The sequence below is a fragment of the Desmodus rotundus genome, chromosome 2 (genome assembly GCF_022682495.2).
Source record: "Desmodus rotundus isolate HL8 chromosome 2, HLdesRot8A.1, whole genome shotgun sequence".
Lineage (NCBI taxonomy): Eukaryota > Metazoa > Chordata > Mammalia > Chiroptera > Phyllostomidae > Desmodus > Desmodus rotundus.
Genome location: NC_071388.1, coordinates 172,794,349 through 172,813,734, shown reverse-complemented (window position 1 = coordinate 172,813,734; position 19,386 = coordinate 172,794,349). Strand labels below are relative to the sequence as shown.

Sequence of the window (19,386 nt, the reverse complement as noted above, 5' to 3'; positions counted from 1 at the left end):
CTCTCCTTAGTTTGGTAGAATTTAGACCATTGTTTCTTCACTCAATTTCGGTTTGTCAATGTTTCACAATTAATTTGCATTCTCTTCAGGTCACACATCTCTCTACCTTTTGTTAAATTGGTCATTTGACTGATTCAATTGAATGATATGTTTTTACTTTTTTTCTCTGTATGTTCCATTTCCTCAATTTTTATTTTTTTTTAAATGTATTGGGGTGACTGGTTGATAGGGTCATATAGGTTTTAAGCATACATTTCTATGACACATGATCAGTACATTACATTGTGTGCCCACCAGCCACAGTCAAATTGTCTTTGGTCACCAAATATTTGGCCCCTTTTCCCTTTAGTTCCACCCACCCCCATCCCTCTGGTAACCACCATACTATTGTCTGTGTCTATGAGTTTGTATAGTTGTATATCCCATATACCAGTGAAATCAGATGGTTCTTAGCTTTTTCTGGACTGACTTATTTTGCTGGGCATAATATTTTTAAGGTCCATCCATGTTGTCGCAAATGGCAGTATTTTGTTTTTCTTTATGGCTGAGTAGTATTCCATAATATACATGTACCACATCTTTATCCAATCCTCTATCAAAAGACTCTCTGGTTGTCTCCATGTTTTGGCCACCACAAATAATGCTGCAATGAACATAAGGGTGCATATATCTTTGCAGGTAAGTGTTTTTGAATTTTTCGGGTAGACACCCAGAAAAGGATTGCTGGCTCATGTAGTAACTCTATTAGTTTTTTGAGTAACCACCATACTCTTTTCCATAGTGGCCATGCCAGTTTACATTCCTACCATCAGTGAATGAGGGTTCCTTTTTCTCCACAACTTCTCCAACACTTTAATTATCTTATTCTGTTGGTTGTCAGGGGGAGTTAGCATTGTAACCTGCTGGGAACAAGAAGAGATAAACCTTTTTGTTGATTGCCTGAACTTCCCAGGATCCTTAATCTGCCTAAAGCCAGTCTGCTGCTGGGAGAGGTGCACTCTTCCTTAAGGAGCCTCAGGTTAGGTGGAGACCGCAGTTACTGCTGGAGTTCTGTCCCCAGTGTTAGAGAAAGCTCAGTGTTTGGCTATGGAAGAGTATGAATTGTGGAGTCCAGAAAAATGGTCTTGAATCCCAGTTTGCCATTTTTTTTCCTGGTGAATATCATCACATTCTTTTATCTCTTATTATAATTTGTTAAGATTATAATAGACCTTTGAAGTACTCAAGGAATAATCTTGAAATATGGGATCTTTAAACGTAAAAATCCTACTGGGGCACTTCTGGAGAGCTACAACAGAGGGAGAGAGGTGAGGAAAGCCAACTCAAGTAGACAGAGAGATGTTTGCCAATAATCCCATCTCACTCACTGACTAGTTGCTTGCTCCACTACTTCAGTGGGCAATAGCTTCAAGTAAATGCTTTGGAAATATTACAAGTCTTATACTTTTAGGGATACTGGCAAGTAGTCAATACTTCCTTTGTTCTTAGATTGTTCTTAACTTCAATGTCTCTGGTTATATTTTGTTTCCTTTTTTCTTCTGTTGATTATGTTCCAGTTAAAGGTGAGATCATATGGTATTTGTCCCTCACCGCCTGGCTTATTTCACTTAGCATAATGCTCTCCAGTTCCATCCATGCTGTTGCAAAGGGTATAAGCTCCTTCTTTCTCTCTGCTGCGTAGAATTCCATTGTGTAAATATACCATAGTTTTTGGATCCACTCGTTTGCTGATGGGCACTTCGGTTGCTTCCAGTACTTAGCTATTGTAAATTGTGCTGCTATGAACATTGGGGTGCACAGGTTCTTTTGGATTGGTGTTTCAGGGTTCTTAGGGTATAATCCCAGCAGCGGAATTGCTGGGTCAAAGAATAGCCAGAGCGGGGGGGGGGGGGGGGGCGGGGACAGTGGGAAGAGGGGATTACAGGAACTACTATAAAGGACACATGGACAAAACCAAGGGGGAGGGTGGAGGTGGGGGAGGGAAGTGGGTTCACCTGGGGTGGGGTGGAGGGATGGGGAGAAAAGGCATACATCTGTAATTGAATAACAATAAAAAAAATGAAAATAAAAATAAATCCTCAAAAAAAACCCCACTTCCTTTGTTAAATCTTCAAATGACAAAAGTCTACTATAATACCTGCTTCTTAGGTTTGTTGTAACCATGATAAAAATATAACAAGTGAGAGAGTTAGAGTTTCGTAGTCGAGTTGGCTGAGAAAGGACTGGGGGCCAAAAAGGTCCAACTAGGGGCTTTTATTTGAGGTGGGACACTGAGATCAGGCAGGCTGAGTCCGAGCAGACTGCAGCAGCAAGGGAAAGAGCAGAAAGATTTTTAAGGGTGTGTGGTAGACCCCCAGGGAGGGTGAGTGACCCTGCTGATCTGCTCCAGGTGTCCTGGGTATAGGTGTTTGCAAGACACCCTCCTCTCACCAGGGATGACTGATTCAGTGACAGAAAGTCCAGGAGATTTACAGACCTTGTTTCTGGGAAAAGCTCAAGAGAGAGGGGAGGGGCAGTGAGGATTCAACTGGTTTCCAGCAGGATGCTGGTGGCTACGCCTCAGTTGCAGAAGCCAATGAGAGCAGGGAAGCTCGTGGTCAGGTGTTTGGCATACCCTCTTTGTTCCAGCGTAGGCAGTGGTTTACATCCTCCATGTCCCAGTGTCCCAATACGTTCTAACAGTTAGAATATGGCATGATTAATAAATGTGAGGCTCCTTCCTTGCAAAATAATGTTTGTTACATGAGTGAATGAATTTGTTAAGAGAATTGCTTCTCTTTGGGTTGAAGTGTGAGAAACATAGTTAATCTTTGCATATTTTTTCTAGAATTATTCATGCTGATCCCCTTTTGGGAAACATTTATCTGCTGTGTCAATATTGGCTCTGTGCCCATATAAGGAGGAAGTCAGATTACAGGTGCTCATTCACTGTTCTTCCTTCTTTTCTGGTTCTTGATGCGGTAGTATTTGTGCTGATTCATGGTGTGTGGGGGTAAGGGGAAAGAAATAGGGTGGTGTTTCTTAAATGTATTTTCTTAATTTTAAGTGCATTTTGGTAAAATAAAAAGATTTTAATGTGGCTTAAAAGATGTACCACAGAATTAACATAAATCTCAAAATTAAATTAAAAATAAGAAAAAAAAGAACCAGTAATCACATATTGATTATGTTATGGTTCATGTGGAATGTCAGACTGAGAGCAGGAAAGGAAAAAGAAGTTGTCTGTACAAATCATGTGTATCCTGTAATTCCTTTCACATAATACAAATTAAATAAAACATTTTAATTTTGGTTTAAGATGGTAAACAAGTTGCAAGTTTTCATTTTAACATCTGAAACAAAAGTAGAGAAACAGAAAGAGAACTAAACTGATAATATTAAAGAAAATTAAATTAGAGAGGGAACAATAAATAATTTTAACAAATTTCTGGGAGGTTGAAAATGAACCAGAATGACTTGGTGAATGAAACAGGCTGAAAAAGCCACCATTTCAGAGACGATAAGAAGCTACAAGGAGGGCTCTGCAGAATCCCAGAAAGACTCTGACTTCAGGGTCAACATCAAGAGGGAACTGAAGTTGACCTCAGAGGGTTTACATGAGGCCTGATGAAGCCACTGCCATCTGTGGGCACCTTAGTCCCTCTTCCCCAAACCAACAAGAAGGCAGATGGCATTTACACCCAGGCAAAACACCAGAGGGCTCCTCTCTTAAAAAAAAAAAAACCCAAACAATATTTGGGAGAAGCAAAGACATCCAGTCTTAAGTCACCTATGTACAAAACATAGAAAGCTTTGCTGAGATTGCAGGATAATATGTAAATGTCAATAACTTTACAATGTGAAAATGTAGAAGTGTAGCCGATAGGAGGAAGAAGAGAACGTGTAGAAAAACAGGTAAGAATGCTAATAGCGCTGATACCATTAGTGTAGTCATTCGTTCATTCACTGCTGTTCTAGACACTGGGGATACAGAGAAAAGAGAAAACCAGACAGAACTCATTATCTTCATGGATCTTACATGACATTATGCACTTAGTAAGTGAGGCTGCAAGAGATACTGCAGAAGCTGATGGAATAACAAAAACTTAAATATTGTATTATTTAAAGATATAAAAATAACTAATAGAAAAACTATATATACACTGAGAAGATAAAAAATGAGTAAGTGACCTGAATTTTAAGCTCTCATAAGTGGGATGCATTAAATACTGTCTAAAGTGGATTAATCAGAACAGATAAAATCATGATATCTGGAATTAGGAAGGCAACCATCAAAACTAGGAACAGAAACCACTGACAGACTTTGCCTCTGGGGTATGGCACAGAGGGTGAGAAGGAGGAGAATGTTAATTTTGCTTTCATCCTGAGTCCTGTTTGCTCTGCCACCTCTTGCATGTATTATACTGGTTAATGTGTACATTTGAAATTAAGTGACTTCTTAGTACAGTTATAATCAAAGAATGAGGCTCATTTTTCATCTGCCAAGTGTCATGGGATTAGGCACGACATCATTAGAAACAGATTTTCCTTTCTGAATCTTTTAGTAAGTGTTTAAAAATAGATACGTCATTGCCTGCTCTTGGCTGTCATGAATGGGGGAGTCCAAACAACAGGTTTGCGAAGGTAAGTGCTGGAAATGAAAGATAACAAACAATTTGAAGAGTATTATTAGAACAGCTTGGGTGCAGTTCATTTGAACAAAATCGTGCTTTTATTTCCCATTGTTTACTTGAGCTTAGCCAGCAGTGTTTGGGAAAGTGGAAGTAACATTTATTGAATGCTTGTTTTGTATAAAGCACCGTGGTTATGGTAAATCACTTAACACATTGAACCACCATGTAACATTGGCATTAGTTTTTGCATTTGACAGTTAAGAAAAGTGAAGATTAGACAAATGGTGAAGCTTGCTAATGGCAATTCAGTGTGAAAGTGGAGAGCTAGACTTTCGGCCTGGGTCTGCCTGACTCAAAGGCTGTACCTTTTCTTCTCTGACTCTTGGTCTTCCAGGGCATACTTAGGAAAAGGCCAGATTTTGGTAAAATTCCATTGTAAGTTATATTTCCCATTATAAACTCTGGCTGGTGTGGCTCAGTGAATGGAGTCCCATCCTGCAAACCAAAACCGATTCTTTCTACAGATTTATGGGGCAGATATTGCAATCAATATTTTTCAAATAGAAACAATAACCCAGAGAGTTTAAGAAACTTGCTCAAACTTGTCACAAATCAAGAAATTGTAGAACTGGGATTGGAACACTAGGTTTAAGTGTATGCTTGTCATATTTCTAAAGTTCCTGATATATAAATAATATTACAAATTCTCTCATGCTATCCTTGGGAGACAAGGTGAACCATTGAATAGGAACGTTGGACAAACTTTTAACTGTTTCTGTGACTGATTTGAAGTGAATTTGTCTCCAGCAATGCCACTCTGAAGAATGGTCTGAAGGGTACGAAGGATAACATTCTCTGTCTTGTTTGGTTCCGTGTTGTAATTAATGGATTAGTTAGAAATGTTCATGGCATGCTACTGTAGTTGAGATAATTATTATTATTACAGCATATACAAAGCTGGAAGAAAAAAGTGGGAAAATAAGTGAGAATGAGAACCTCAAAAATTATAACAAGTGACAGCAATAATCTGACTCTCTAATAAGATGAAATTAAGTAAGAATAAAATTAGAATTGTGCTGTTGTCTGAAAAATTATCTGTATGAATACAGAGGTGGAAAGATATGGCTCAGTTGGGACTTGAACAAAAATTCAGCCATCTCACCAACCTCAAGCCTTCATTGCCATCTTTATAGTGAGAGCTCCCCAATACTTGCGTCTAGCCCAGACCTTTACATGGCTTCAGTCCTGTACATCCAATAGCTCTCAACCAGTTCCTCTCCTTGGATTTGGATGTTTGAAAAGCTCCTCAGACTCAGCAGGTCCAAGATTAAACTTTAAAATTATCCCCTCCAAACCATATTCTCTCCCAATACTCCCCAACCAATAATTATTACTACCACATGTAATATAGTAGTCATACTTCATTATACCTCTTTCTGCCTTATCTCCTCCTTCTTATCTTAAACTCCTTTAGAGACTCCTAGAATCTCAAAATTTGTTTCTGTTTTATCTCCACCACTATTTTATTAGCCCATGGGACCAGCATTTCCCCCCTATCCATCTGGTCTCACTGTTTATACCGTGGCTCTCTTCACCCCATTTAACACATCAGCCCAAGTGACTTTTCATCACACAAATATGACTGGGTCATACACACATCTTCCCCCAGATTAAGTTCCTCTGTCTAATGTATTTTTATTCTTCTCACGTGCAGATAAAAATCAAGCCTCCTCAGCCTTCCTCAGCATTCTCCTCCTTGCTCTCTCTGCTCCAGTCATATGGGCTTTCTTTCAGTTCCTTGAACACACTATGGAGCCTCCTGCCACAAGTCTTGCACACAGGTTGTTCCCTCTGTCTGAAATACTTTTTCCTCCTCCTCATTTGGTTAATGCCTACTCATGCCTCAGGTCTCTCAGGAAGCCTTCCCTAGCTCTGCAGGCTGAAATTCTTTTGTTTCATCTTCTTATAGTTACATGTTCTCTTCCTGCCTTTGGAATCTCATATCAATTTGTAATTCATTCAATGGTTTGTATAACACATGTTTGTAACACATGTTTGTGTTATACAAGCTCTGGCCTAAGTGCTGAGTGGTGAATAAAACAGTTCCCTACTAAGGATCTTTATTTGTTGATGGAGAAGATAGACAATAATCAAATCAAGAAGTAAATATAGAGTACGTCCATTGGTGATAAGTGCCATGGAGAAAAATACATCAGAGAAAGGATACAAAGTGCACAAGTGCACGCTATTTCAAACAGTCAAGAAAGAACTGATGAGGTAACATTTGAACCAGATGAGAGGGTGGACTGGTATTATACCTGAAGGAAGACTTCTCCAGATAGAGGGAAGAGTAAAAAAGCAAAGCCCTGAGATAGAAAAATGTTCCTCCTGAAAAGCACCAGGAAGGCCAGCACATTTGGAGCAGAGTAATTGGAAGTAAAAACAGCAGGAGATGACAGAGAAAGGGGTCAGGTGGGGTAGAACCTGGAAGGTCAAAGTAAGAGCTTGGACTTTCAGTCTGAGTGAGTGGGAAATAATTATGCAATTTAAGCAAAAAATGTGATCTGACATGTTTTTTAATTAAAAAAATTTTTATTGTTGACATTATTACAGATATCCCCTGTTTCCCCTCTAGTACCACTCCGACCAAGACCCTCCCCACTGGCCTTGACCACATTGTTGTCTGTGTCCATGAGCCTTGCATATATGCACATATGCTCTTTGAATAACAGACATGTAGTCAAAAGATTGCATTGGCTATTGTGTGGGGAATAAACTGTGTGTGGATAGGGGACAGTGAGGGGGGTGGAAAAAGGGACGTCAGTTAGGAACTTGCCTGCACTAATCCAGACAAGATATGATGGCTTGATCAAGGTGGTGATAGCAGGAGTCGGGGAAGTGGTCAGATTCTGGGTATTTTTGAAGGCAAACCAACAGACTATGTTGACAGATTGGGTATGGGTTATAGGAGAAAGAAAAAAATCAAGGATTACATTAAGGTTTATTGTATAAATAACTAGAAGAATGGTGTTACCATTTACTGAGATGGGCAAGTCCATGAGAGAAACAGACTTGAGGGGAAAGGTCAGGCACCAGTCTATACATGTTAACTTCAATAGGACTATTACATATCCAAGTGCAGTTCAAAGGTGGGTAGTAGAATTTATAAATCTAGAGTTCTGGGGAGAAGTCAGGGTAGGGTGACTACCATACTGGTTTGCACCAGACTGGGGATGTTCCTGGGACATGGAATTTTCTTAGCTAAAGCCAAGACAGTCCCAGACAAATTGGGATGAGTTGGTTATCCTAGATCTGGGCTGTAGATATGAATGTGTGAGTCTTTGGCATATAAATGCTATTTAACATCAAAAGATTAGATAAGATCATCCAAAGAGAAGTGCATTAGAGGAGATAATGGATCCAAGGTGACCCAAGCATTTAGAATGAGGAAGTTGAGAAAGAATTACCAGAAGATAGTAAGAACAGTTCGGTCAAATAGCAGAAAAACCAGGGCAGTGTGCTATTCTGGAAGTCAAACGAAAGAAATGTTTCATGTAGAAAATAGTGGTCAACTGTGCTAAATATTGATGATAGGTAAAATGAAATAAGGATTGGATCCAGGGACCATTGGATTCAGCACTGTGTCAGTCATCAGTGATCCTGCAAAGGACAGTTACAAAGGAATGGGCGGTGGGCAAAACCTGGATTGGGATTTAAGCAAGACAGGAGTGAGACACCATATGTATAGCACAAAGGAGAATGGAGGAGGAAGTAGCTAGAGGGGGAAGTAAGGTCAAGAGAGGAATTTAAAGATGAGAAAACCATAGTTTATAACTGCCACAAAATGTCCTCAGAATAAATGCTTTAGGAAAGAAATGGAAGAATTGCTGGAGCAAAGTCTTTGAACAGACACTCAAGTGTTTTAGATAAGAGCACAATTCTTTCAAAGTGACAAGAATAAACTCAGTATACAAGTATGATTCAGATGTAATTAGGCAGGTAGATAGGAAGAACTTGTTTAAATTCTCTTCTGATTGCTCCCATTTTCTCAGTGAAAAGGGGAGTTAGGTCATTACCCAAGAGGCCGTTGTTGGGTAGGTAAAGGTGTTGGAAGAAGTTGAACGGGGGGGGGGGGGGGGGGGGGGGGGGGAGAAAGAAGGGCAGATGAGCGAATGACTCCTGTAAGGGAGGCAATGAACAGTCTGCTGACAGGAGGTCCAAAGCTGCAGCAGGAAGGTAGGGCTTAGTGAACTTAGAGGGGAAAACATTTAAAAGAGGAGCAAGGAGAAAACATTCCCCACCTCCAGACTCAGAAAGATAGAAGAGCCACCACCCGAGAGGGCTGGAGGGAAAGCAGAGTCCTCAAGGGACAGGCAGCTCTAGGATGGAACCCAAGGGTAGCAGGAACATTCATGGTAATGTGGAGGCCATTGGGGATTTTAATAATGAGGGAGTGGGCACTCGTGAGGAGAGTTTGAGGAGTGGGAGATGGGGTGGCACGGAAGTCCCCACTTAAGGAGATTAGGGTTTGGGTTTGTGGGAGTTCCTGAGAGACCTGGTCCTTTTGTGCTGACTGAAGTAAATAGGAGTAGTATAGATGGTGGTGGAGAGGCTGGGAGTCTCTCTTCAGACGGAGCTCTGGAGCTCCCTTTCTTTTCCTGCCAACGGGCGTGAGTGGTTCCAGGCCACCTGGTGTATGATGAATGATACTTTCACAAGTGTGATTATTTACTCAGTGTTTGTCTCCCCCACTGCACAAGTGTTTGGGTTGCCTTCTCAGCTTTAGGCTTTATGTTGACTTTGTTCAGTTATTTCTCTACTTCAGCTGTGGCTTTAGGAAGATGCTACATAAATGTAGGGGACTGTGTCCGCTTTTGCTATCTTTATGTCTCCAGTGCCTTGGACTGTGTGTAACACATAACAGGAGCTCAATAAGTGTCTGTGTAATGAGTAATAAATGATGAAGAAATTGGGCACTTTAATTGACAGAAATGTAGATTTAAGCAGTGTGATGAGGCTGCCAATAAAAGAGGATGATGTTGAAAGAAGAGAGGGTGAAATTTCTCTCTACTCTCTGAACTGTATGGCCTATAGGATTTCATTCATTTCCAGCTACTACACATAAGAAGGATGAGTTAATGCCCCAGAAATGTTGGAGAGGTGTATTAGGCAATTTTAGCTGCCAGATAAAGAGAGAAGAGTATCATCTCAGACTACCCCAAGTACTGAGGGGTTTATTATAAATATATTTGTAGAAACAGGGCATTAGAAATTTCACAGAAACACAGGAAAAGCCATATAAGTGGGCCTAATGGGGGATGAAACACACTTTGGAAACTGGGTTATTTTGTGGCTCCTTCAGTGCTGAAAGATTGAAAATCAATCCTCCTTGTTAATGGTGACTCAACTCTTCTGTTTCTGCTTGTACTGACCTTGTCATTACCAATCAGGTATGGTATTTCTAACCTTATACATCTTATTTCTACTTCATACTTGCCATAGTTTCTGCTTATTCATTGTTTCTGCTTAGTCACCCAAAAGTGTTCTGAGCATCTTAGGTGAATCTTCCTCATCTTCTCCATCATAGATATCCTGATATTCTGTAAGCACTTGGTACCTCTTTCTCAATATTAAAAGGTACCTCATTGATATTCTGTTTTTTTTTTTTTCCCTGTGGCTTTAAGAAGATGCTTCTAAATAGTTTCCTGCTCTCCCTGATTATGTCTCTTCTCTATTTCAGGAGGTCACAATTTCTGATTTGATAGCAACTGACCCATCTTCCCCTGTTCTAAAACGCTCGAAAGAGTAATTAGATGTAGAAGCATTCTTTCTCATATCAGTCTCTCCTGGATCTCAGGACATTTTTTTCCATCTTCCTAGGTGTCCACTAAGATTGATCTTTTGTTTCTGGAAATCTTTCTCATCCCCCAGGTGAATCAACATGTCCTCTTAATTTTGTTTCTGGTCTTCTTGTTTCTGTTTTGATAGTAAGATGCAACCATGCTTTCTAAACCACCACAGTTCCTACTTGGTTTCTGCCTCTAGTAGAGGCAGAGATGTCATATACAATTTTGGGGTTTCCTTCTTAGCTTTACGTGTTATATTGATTTCATTCAGTTATTTCTCTACTTCAAATGAGAATCTGTATATGTGTCTAAGTACTTACTGGACAGCACAAACTTAGTGACTTATAAGAAGTTCATAGTGGCTTATTTCACTTAGCAAAATGTCTTCAAGGTTCATCTATGTTTCCACATATTCCAGAATTTCCTTCTTCTTTAAGGCTGAATAATATTCTATTGTGTGTATATACCACATTTTCTTTATCCACTCATCTGTCTATGGACATTTAGGTTGTTTCCACCTCTTGGCTATTGTGAGTAGTGCTGCAGTAGACATGGTAGTGCTAATATTTCTTCAAGATCTTGCTTTCAATTACTGCATAATTTTATTGAAATAAAATATTCAAAATAGTCAAATGTATTGAATTAAAAAGTGAAATCATTGTTGCCAGGGGCTGGGAAGAGGGCAAAATGGGGAGTTACTAATCAAAGAGCATAAAGTTTCCTGTAAGCAAGATGAAGAAGCCCTAGAGATGAGCTTAATTATCTAGTACCTCTAGTCAACAATAATATATCTTACACTTAAAATTGTATTCAGACAGCAGCTCTCAGTTTGTATTCTTACCGCAACAAAACAAAAATAATACAAATTTGTTAAAAGTTGAAGCTGATCTTCACATTAACATCCTTTCATCTTTCTACTTCAGCTAAAGCCCCAGATCTAGTCTTCCTCTTCCATTACTTCTCCATTGCCCTTGTTCTACACATTTAATTAGTTGGCTAATCTAAAATATTTTTTGAAATATTCCACCTCTCCTCCATTCCCATTGTCATTCCTCCAGCTCAGGTTCCTACCATCACTCACATAAACCAATACCATGACTTTTGCGCTAGCAATTCTACCTCCACTCTCCACCCGCTTTAATCCTCCCTCCACACTGCGGAGGATGACCTTTCTAATGTTCTAATCTAGTTATTCACTTCCTGGATTAATACCTTTCAATGGGTACTTGTTATCGTCAGGATAAAGTCGAAAGTTGTTTTCGTGCCATATCAAACCCATCATAATTTAGCCCCTGGATTCACCCCCTAGTCCTATTTCATTGCATTGCACCCTCATTCCATCAGTAACAAACCATCGGCACACACCTAAATTTGCCAGATCCTTTTATATTTCCCTGTGTTTGTCCTGTTGCTACATCTGCCATTATGCTCTCTCCCTGTGGTTACCTGGCAAAGTCCTGTTTCTTCATCTTAACTCAACTCAAAACAGTTGTCGTTCATGAAAGTTTTCTTGATCTACCTCTAGGTAGAATGAACCTCTTTTAATCCACGCTTACATCTTTCATTCAACTTGTTACACTGCAGTGCAATGACTAGTTTTCATGATTGTCTCCCTACTACACTGAAAGTAACCCAGTCTAGTTACTCTGTGTCTTATCTTTGTGTCCCATGCATCCGCACTGGAAGAACGCCTGACCTACTGCAGGTATTAAATGACTGGTTGGAAAGTGAATGAAACTCATCTGTGTTTTCTAATTCCTTCATATCAGATTTTCTTAAACAGAAAATGGGAGGAGGGGTTATAAAGGGTCTGGTACAAATAATGCCGCTTTTTTATTACAGACTCTTTTATTACAAAATCATAAGCATGTAATTCTGTAATATGACAATATCACACTCAAGTACACCATATAACATTTTAGGTGAAATGTTCAAATTAAAACTATAAATTATTATAACCATATTATTACCCTATCTACCACACTTAATCAGGCATTACTTTTGCCAGATCCTGGGTATAGAGAGTTTCATTTTTGAACTCAACTTGTAATATCAGGGGTTAGAAGACTGTAGAATGGAAAATGTGAAGAGGAATAGTATGTGGTATGACTTCAGCAAATAAAAATATTTGTGAGACTTACTATTAAAAAGATGTGGAGACTGCTGGGATTATACCCCAAGAACCCTGAAACACCAATCCAAAAGAACCTGTGCACCCCAATGTTCATAGCAGCACAATTTACAATAGCCAAGTACTGGAAGCAACCTAAGTGCCCATCAGCAAATGAGTGGATCCAAAAACTATGGTATATTTACACAATGGAATTCTACGCAGCAGAGAGAAAGAAGGAGCTTATACCCTTTGCAACAGCATGGATGGAACTGGAGAGCATTATGTTAAGTGAAATAAGCCAGACGGTGAGGGACAAATACCATATGATCTCACCTTTAACTGGAACATAACAAGTAGAAGAAAAAAGTGAACAAAATATAACCAGAGGCATTGAAGTTAAGAACAATCTAACAATGGGCAGGGGGGAGTGGAGAAGGGACAGTGAGGAGAGGGGATTACAGGAACTACTATAAAGGACCCATGGACCAAATCAAGGGGGAGGGTGGAGGTGGGGGAGGGAGGGGGTTTCAGCTGGGGTGGGGTGGAGGGATGGGGAGAAAAGGCACACAACTGTAATTGAATAACAATACAAAATTAAAATTAAAAAAAAAGATGTGGAGAGCTTTGTCTACCTTTGTTTCTGCCTTTCTGTTTCAAAAGATAGAGAAGTTAGCAAATATTAGGGAAGGAAAGAAGTAGCAATGAAACCAAGTTCAAATTCCTCATGTACACCCTGTTTATGGCTTGTTCTGTGAGAACCTCTGCTGTCTTCCCCAGGGCAGTTGGAGTGAACCAAGTCACGTGAAGGTTTCCGGCACTAGTCCCATGGCTACTTCAAGCAAATCTTTGTTTCTTTTTTTTTTTTTTTCCCTTTAAAGGCCATGCAGTTAAAGAAAAATGCTTACTCTTCCTGTCTTACTATTTACATTGGAATGGAATCAAAATAATTTTCAGGCCATAGCTGTTAATAATTACAAGAGAAAGCACTTTATGGCTTTCTAGCCAGAGCATTTTTTTGTGTGTTTGAGAAAATAACACATTGGTTGACAGCTTCTTCTTCTACTTCACCTGTTTTAATTACCTTACCTTCTATTGCATTTATTTCTAAGACAAACACCACACCTGCCCCACTAACCCATCACATGTCCCTTTTTTATTGGCTAAAGACTCCACCAAGTCAAGTCAGACTCTGATCTTTGGTCTCTGAGCTGTTGACTAGTCTGTGATCAGCTTTCCAGGAATTAGCAAGTCAGTCTGAAATCAGGAAGACAGAGAATAAGTCTATAAAATAGACTATTGTCCACTTGCAGATTCTCTGGGGTATCTTGAGAGTAAATTGTGTGGGTGTATATCATAGAATACACTCAACTTGTGTCTGTGGTGGTCTCTCCTGTGTTCTTGTTAGAAGGAATAAAGAAAACAAACATTTAGGTGTCTCCTCTGTGTCAGACAATATGTTAATCATGTCCATATATACTAACTTATTCGAACTTCGTAAGTCAGTAAAGCATTATTTTTAGATTTTACAGGTACATAAAAGAATTTTGACTTGTCACACAACTAGTAAATGGCAGAATAAGGATATGAACCTGACCAGACTTCTGTCAAAATCTATGCTTTTCGCAATATGCAGGTGTGGGCAAAAGTAGGTTTACAGTTGTGAGAAAGCGAAAGTTTATTCTTGTATTATTATTTATTGATTTTTATTGCATTGTTTATGTGTATCACAACTGTAAACCTACTTTTGCCCACCCTGTGTGTGCCAAGCTGTGAGCTCATGGTGATTTGCACCAGGAGGGAAGAGATGTATGGAGATGCAGCTACCATCACCCGCCCCTTATTCCTGTCTTAATTTTCAACCTTCAGTTTGTGGTCCGCCATCAAAAAATGGCATCTCTAATGACACTTTGGCATTTGATGACCTGTCCTCTGTCTGCTCTTCACTCTTTGGTTGCCTCAGCCTTTTGTTTAACATCTGGAAGAAAGAAATATTCAATAGTGTCATAGTATCAGATGCTAGAACATAGATTTGCTCTAGTTTCCACTGCTTTTCCAAGTCATGAAATTGAATAAGTTATCAATCTCCTTAGGACTCAGTTCCCTTCATTTAGAATGAGTAGATTGGATAAGATTGTCTAAAACTCCTTCCTGCTCTGATAATAATTTATAACGTTAATTGAGAGTTTGTGATATTTTTATATTAGGATGTAGTATTATGTAAGTTCTCATTCAAAAAAGTTAAAAATAAAATCTCTCCCTGAGGAAATTAAACCTCTGGGAGTTTAAGAAACTTGGCTGTCAGTCACAGAACTTACAGATGGTCGCGCTTAGATATGAATGCAGATAGTTAGTACAAAGTCAAATCTTCCTAACATGGCACACAAACTCTACAAGAGCTTGGCCTATCTTTGTCGACAGACTTAATTCTTACATTTCAACTTTATATTCTAGTAGCTGATGTGTTTGAGCAAATCATGGGCAGTGTGTTTCAGAATTTTAATTGTGTTCACATTTCTGGGTCTTTGCTTATGTTCATAGTTCCCTCTATGGCATGTCTTTACTTCTGCTCCACACCTGGCTAATTCCTGTTTGTCCCTTCATAGGTAGTTCATTTGTCTTCATTCCCAGAAAGTTTCTCCAATTGCCCAGTTGGGGTAAATGTTTCTTTTCTTTGCTCTCACAGCACACCATGCATATTTTTATCTTCAAATTTACTGCATTTGCTTGAATTTATATTTTATTCTGTCTCCTCCATTAAATCCTAAACTCTTAATGAGAATGCATCTTGTCCTATTTATCTTTGTGTACCAGGATCTAGCATGTGCTCACTAAAAACCATTTGAACTTAACTCAATGGAATGATGCCCAAAACAGGGCTTTAGCCTTGCATTTCTCAAGTTACTTTCTGAATATGGTTATATTCACATCCTCATTTCATAAATAGAGAAATACAGGGTATACAACCTCAAAATTCTGCTAATGATAAAGTTTCTAAAGTTATTTATGCACATTTCCTCATGCTTTCACTTCCCTTCCACAGTCAAGCTCTCCGACCCACATTCCACTCAAACTGTCCTGGCAAGATTGCAGTGGTGGCCACATTGCAAACTCCAACATACACCTTCAGCCCTTCCCTTAGTTAATTTTCCCAAGTAATCACCTCTCTCCATTTGAAGTTCTCTCTTTCCTTGGTTTCTGTAATACACAACCTAGTGTAACACACCATCCAGTGTTCTTTCTAACCCATCTGACCAACCCTTTTACTCCCCTTTGGAAGTGCCTGTTCCTCTACTAAGCAACTGGAATCCTTCAAAGATCAGTCTTGAACTCTTACTTCTTTCTTACCCTCTATTCTTTTCCTACAAAACCTCATTCACTCCCACAGCTTATATCAAAATACTATGTGTACACTAATGACTCAGAGATTGGTCTCTGACACAGATCTTCCTTCTGAGCTATAAACTCATAACACAACATTTACTTGGTTGCTTCTCACGCATCTCTGTTTAAATGTATTTGAACCTGAACTCATTTCTTCTCCACAAGGCTACTCCTCATCTAGTATTTTCCATCTCCCCATCCCCATCCACCAATTTGTTCATGACAGAAATGTTGATGTTATCCTTGACTATTGTCTCTTTTTAAAGCATCTGTCAATGCCACCTTATAAATGAATCTCAAATCTGTCCTCTGCTCCATATATCTGCTGCCACTCTTTTGGCTCAATGGCCACCATGTCTTAGCTGAACTCCAGCACTAGCCTCCCAATGGGACATTTATTCTCACCCACTCTTGCTATCATCTTGGTTTGCTCATCTCCTCCAATTCTTTCTACTTATAGATCACTAGAGTGTTTTTTTCAAAATGAAAAAATATTAATCATGTTATATTCTTGCTTTAAACCTTAAAAAGTTTCCCACTTCTATTAGGATAAAATAGAAAATCCTAACCTGGTTTAAAAGGCCCTGCATGACAAAGTTTTACCTTTCCATTTCTCCAAACTCTTCCTGTTTTGGCCCTAATTACAATAATAACTGTATCATTATTTGTGTACTCATTTTTCATTTTTCTTTTTAAAATGTATTTACCCTAGAATGTAAATTCTATGAGATTTGTGTCCAAGTCTGTTTTGTTGATCACTAAATCACAGAAACCTAACACAATGTCTGCTATGCAAACAGTCAATAAATATTTGTTGAATAGATTAATGAATCAGTTCATTAATGACAAGTTCTTTTTGGTGCATAAAAATAGGTCACTCTACACGGCTGCCCCTCTGGGAAATTCTTCCAATTCAAGCATCTTAAAAATTCTTACTTTTAAGAATTAGATCCAGCCATATTCCACACCAAATTTTTCACCTTTATTTCTATAATTTATTTATTCATGCATAAAATTCAACTATGTGCCAAACACCAAGGCAATAGAACTAAAAGAACAGCAATATATAGTGAGGAAAAAAACCATAACAATATATAAAATTGTTTTTTAATGCTTTCAAACAAATATTTACTAATTTGAGTATCAGTGTAGTGGGATATCCATCTGAGATTTGAAGGGTGATTTTGGGGGCTACTGCTATGAAGGAATGAGATGGGTCTGTCCAATTTTTTCTGGTGTGTGTTCTAAAATGTTTTGGTTATGATGCTGTTTTGGTTTGCTCATGTCCTCGGTGACATTGATGAATGTTGGTTCATTATTATTGTGATGGCTCTAAGAAACTAGTCCCACCCTTTTAGGAAAGTGTTATTATGTTGGTTATTGCCTTCAGCATGGATATCTTGGCTGTTTCGTACAAACATTTTGTAATGCTATAAGGCCTGGCCTAATATTGTAGGAAATCTGATCTACATTTTTGTGAAGCCAATTGTTTCCCATATAGTCTCATAGAACTCAACTCTAGAATGGAGCGAAAGGTAGCCATTTAGTAGTGGACTAAATTCCACGTTGGTCATTATTTGGCTAACCATCATCGAGCTTTCTTCATTAGATAACTCTAAGCAGGAGATTTCATAATATCTCATAATATCTCATTGTGATTCAGCATTTTCAGTGAGTGGGCACCATTGCACTAAGTCAAGTGAGGAATGGCCAGGGTGATGATCTTGGATAAAAGAAAATGAAGAAATACATAATGAACTAAAAATGTTAATATGTCATAATGTTAGAACTATCAGAGATTCCCAGGATTTGGTTATTATTTGTATGCTATTTTTTGTTTGTTTGTTTGTTTTGTTTTCTCCCCAGAGACAAATCCCAATACACTGGTACTCGAATTAATACAAGGCAGCCAGTAAATGACAGGTGTGAAAAAATATATAGGGGACTTCTGGTCAAGATGGCAGTGTAGGCAGACATGGCTCACCACTTTACACCACCACATCAAAATTACAACTACAATATAGAACAACTGTCACTCAGAATGGTCAGAAATTGAGTTGAATGGAAGTCTGACAACTATAGAAGTAAAGAAACCACATCCATCCAGACTGGTGGGAAGGGAGCAGATGTGGAATGGGCTTGGTCCCACACCCACGTGTGGTGGATAAAAATTTGGGAGGGATATCTTAGGAGCAAGGAGTCCCAAGCCCACACCAGGCCATCTAGCCCAAGATTCCAGTGCCAGGGAGATAAGTCCCCACAACTTCAGGCTGCAAAAACCAACAGGGACTGAGTTGGTGGACGAAACTACTGGAGCCCCAAACAGTTTCTCTTAAAGAACCTGCGCATGGACTTACCTACTTAGACTTACTCCCTTTAAGCTCCAGCACTGGGTAGCAGCTTGAAAGGCACAAGTAGCATACTGGGAGAAACTGAAGTGCCTGGCATCAGGGAGAGCACTGTCCCTCTTCTAAACCCTCCCCTCCACCCATAGAGCCACAGAGCTGGGAAGCTGGTGCCATATCTGAGACTCCATTGACCTGTCTAACACTGTTTGACCCACTTTGGAGATCTCCAGAGACTCCACCCCACCCACCTTGCAGGCTCACCCAAGCTGCTTTTCCACATGAATGGCTGGTCTTGGCTCATACTGCACAACTTCCTAGATCCTCTCAAACAAGCAACAGCTAGCCTCAGTGAGCCTCAGGCCTGGCACTAGTAGCAGTCTACCTAGATTGAGAGCTTGGCTTTGCCTGGGAATCTCCAAGTCCACCACAAGTAGCAGCCATCTCAGATTGCTTTACAGCTCAGGCAGGGTGGCCCTGGACAAAACACAGGTGGGGGCTGACTTTGGCCTTCACCACCTAGGAAACCCTAGGGTCAGTGAATCCAGTGGAGAGCTAAAGACCATGTCAGATCACCACCAACCTGCCCCTGCACAGTTGATCCTCCACAGACAGTGGAGGTTGGGGGTTAGTGGTCATAGCCTATACTTGCAGCTGACTGGCCTGGGTAAATCCATTAATCTGCCAACAGCAACCAAGACTCAACTACAAGAGGAGGCTCAACCACTCGAAGGGCACACCTCAAGCACCCAGCTTGGTGATAGAGGAGGCTGTACCACTGGACCCTATAGGACACCTACTACATTAGGCCATACTACCAAGACATAGAGTCAAAGGAGCTCTACCTAACACATAGAGACAAACACAGGGAGGCTGCCAAAATGAGGAGACAAAGAAACATGGCCCAAATAAATGAACAGATCAATACTCCAGAAAAAAGGCTAAATGAAATGGAGACAAGCAATCTATCAGATACAGAGTTCAAAACACTGTTTATAAGGATGCTCAAGGAACTTAGTGAGGACCTCAGCAGCATAAAAATGATCCAGTCAGAAATGAAGGATACACAAATTCAAATAAAGAACAAT

At 39.6% G+C, this 19,386-nt stretch overlaps 1 long non-coding RNA gene across 1 annotated transcript in view; it reads left to right on the top strand.

Annotated features, from left to right (window-relative positions):
- Positions 1–4,516: 4,516 nt before the first annotated feature.
- Positions 4,517–19,386, top strand: part of LOC123480163 (uncharacterized) — a 31,878-nt gene continuing 17,008 nt past the window's right edge. Inside the window, exon 1 of the long non-coding RNA XR_006656062.2 lies at positions 4,517–4,623. This is a non-coding gene — a long non-coding RNA (uncharacterized lncRNA). The remainder of the gene's footprint in view (positions 4,624–19,386) is intronic.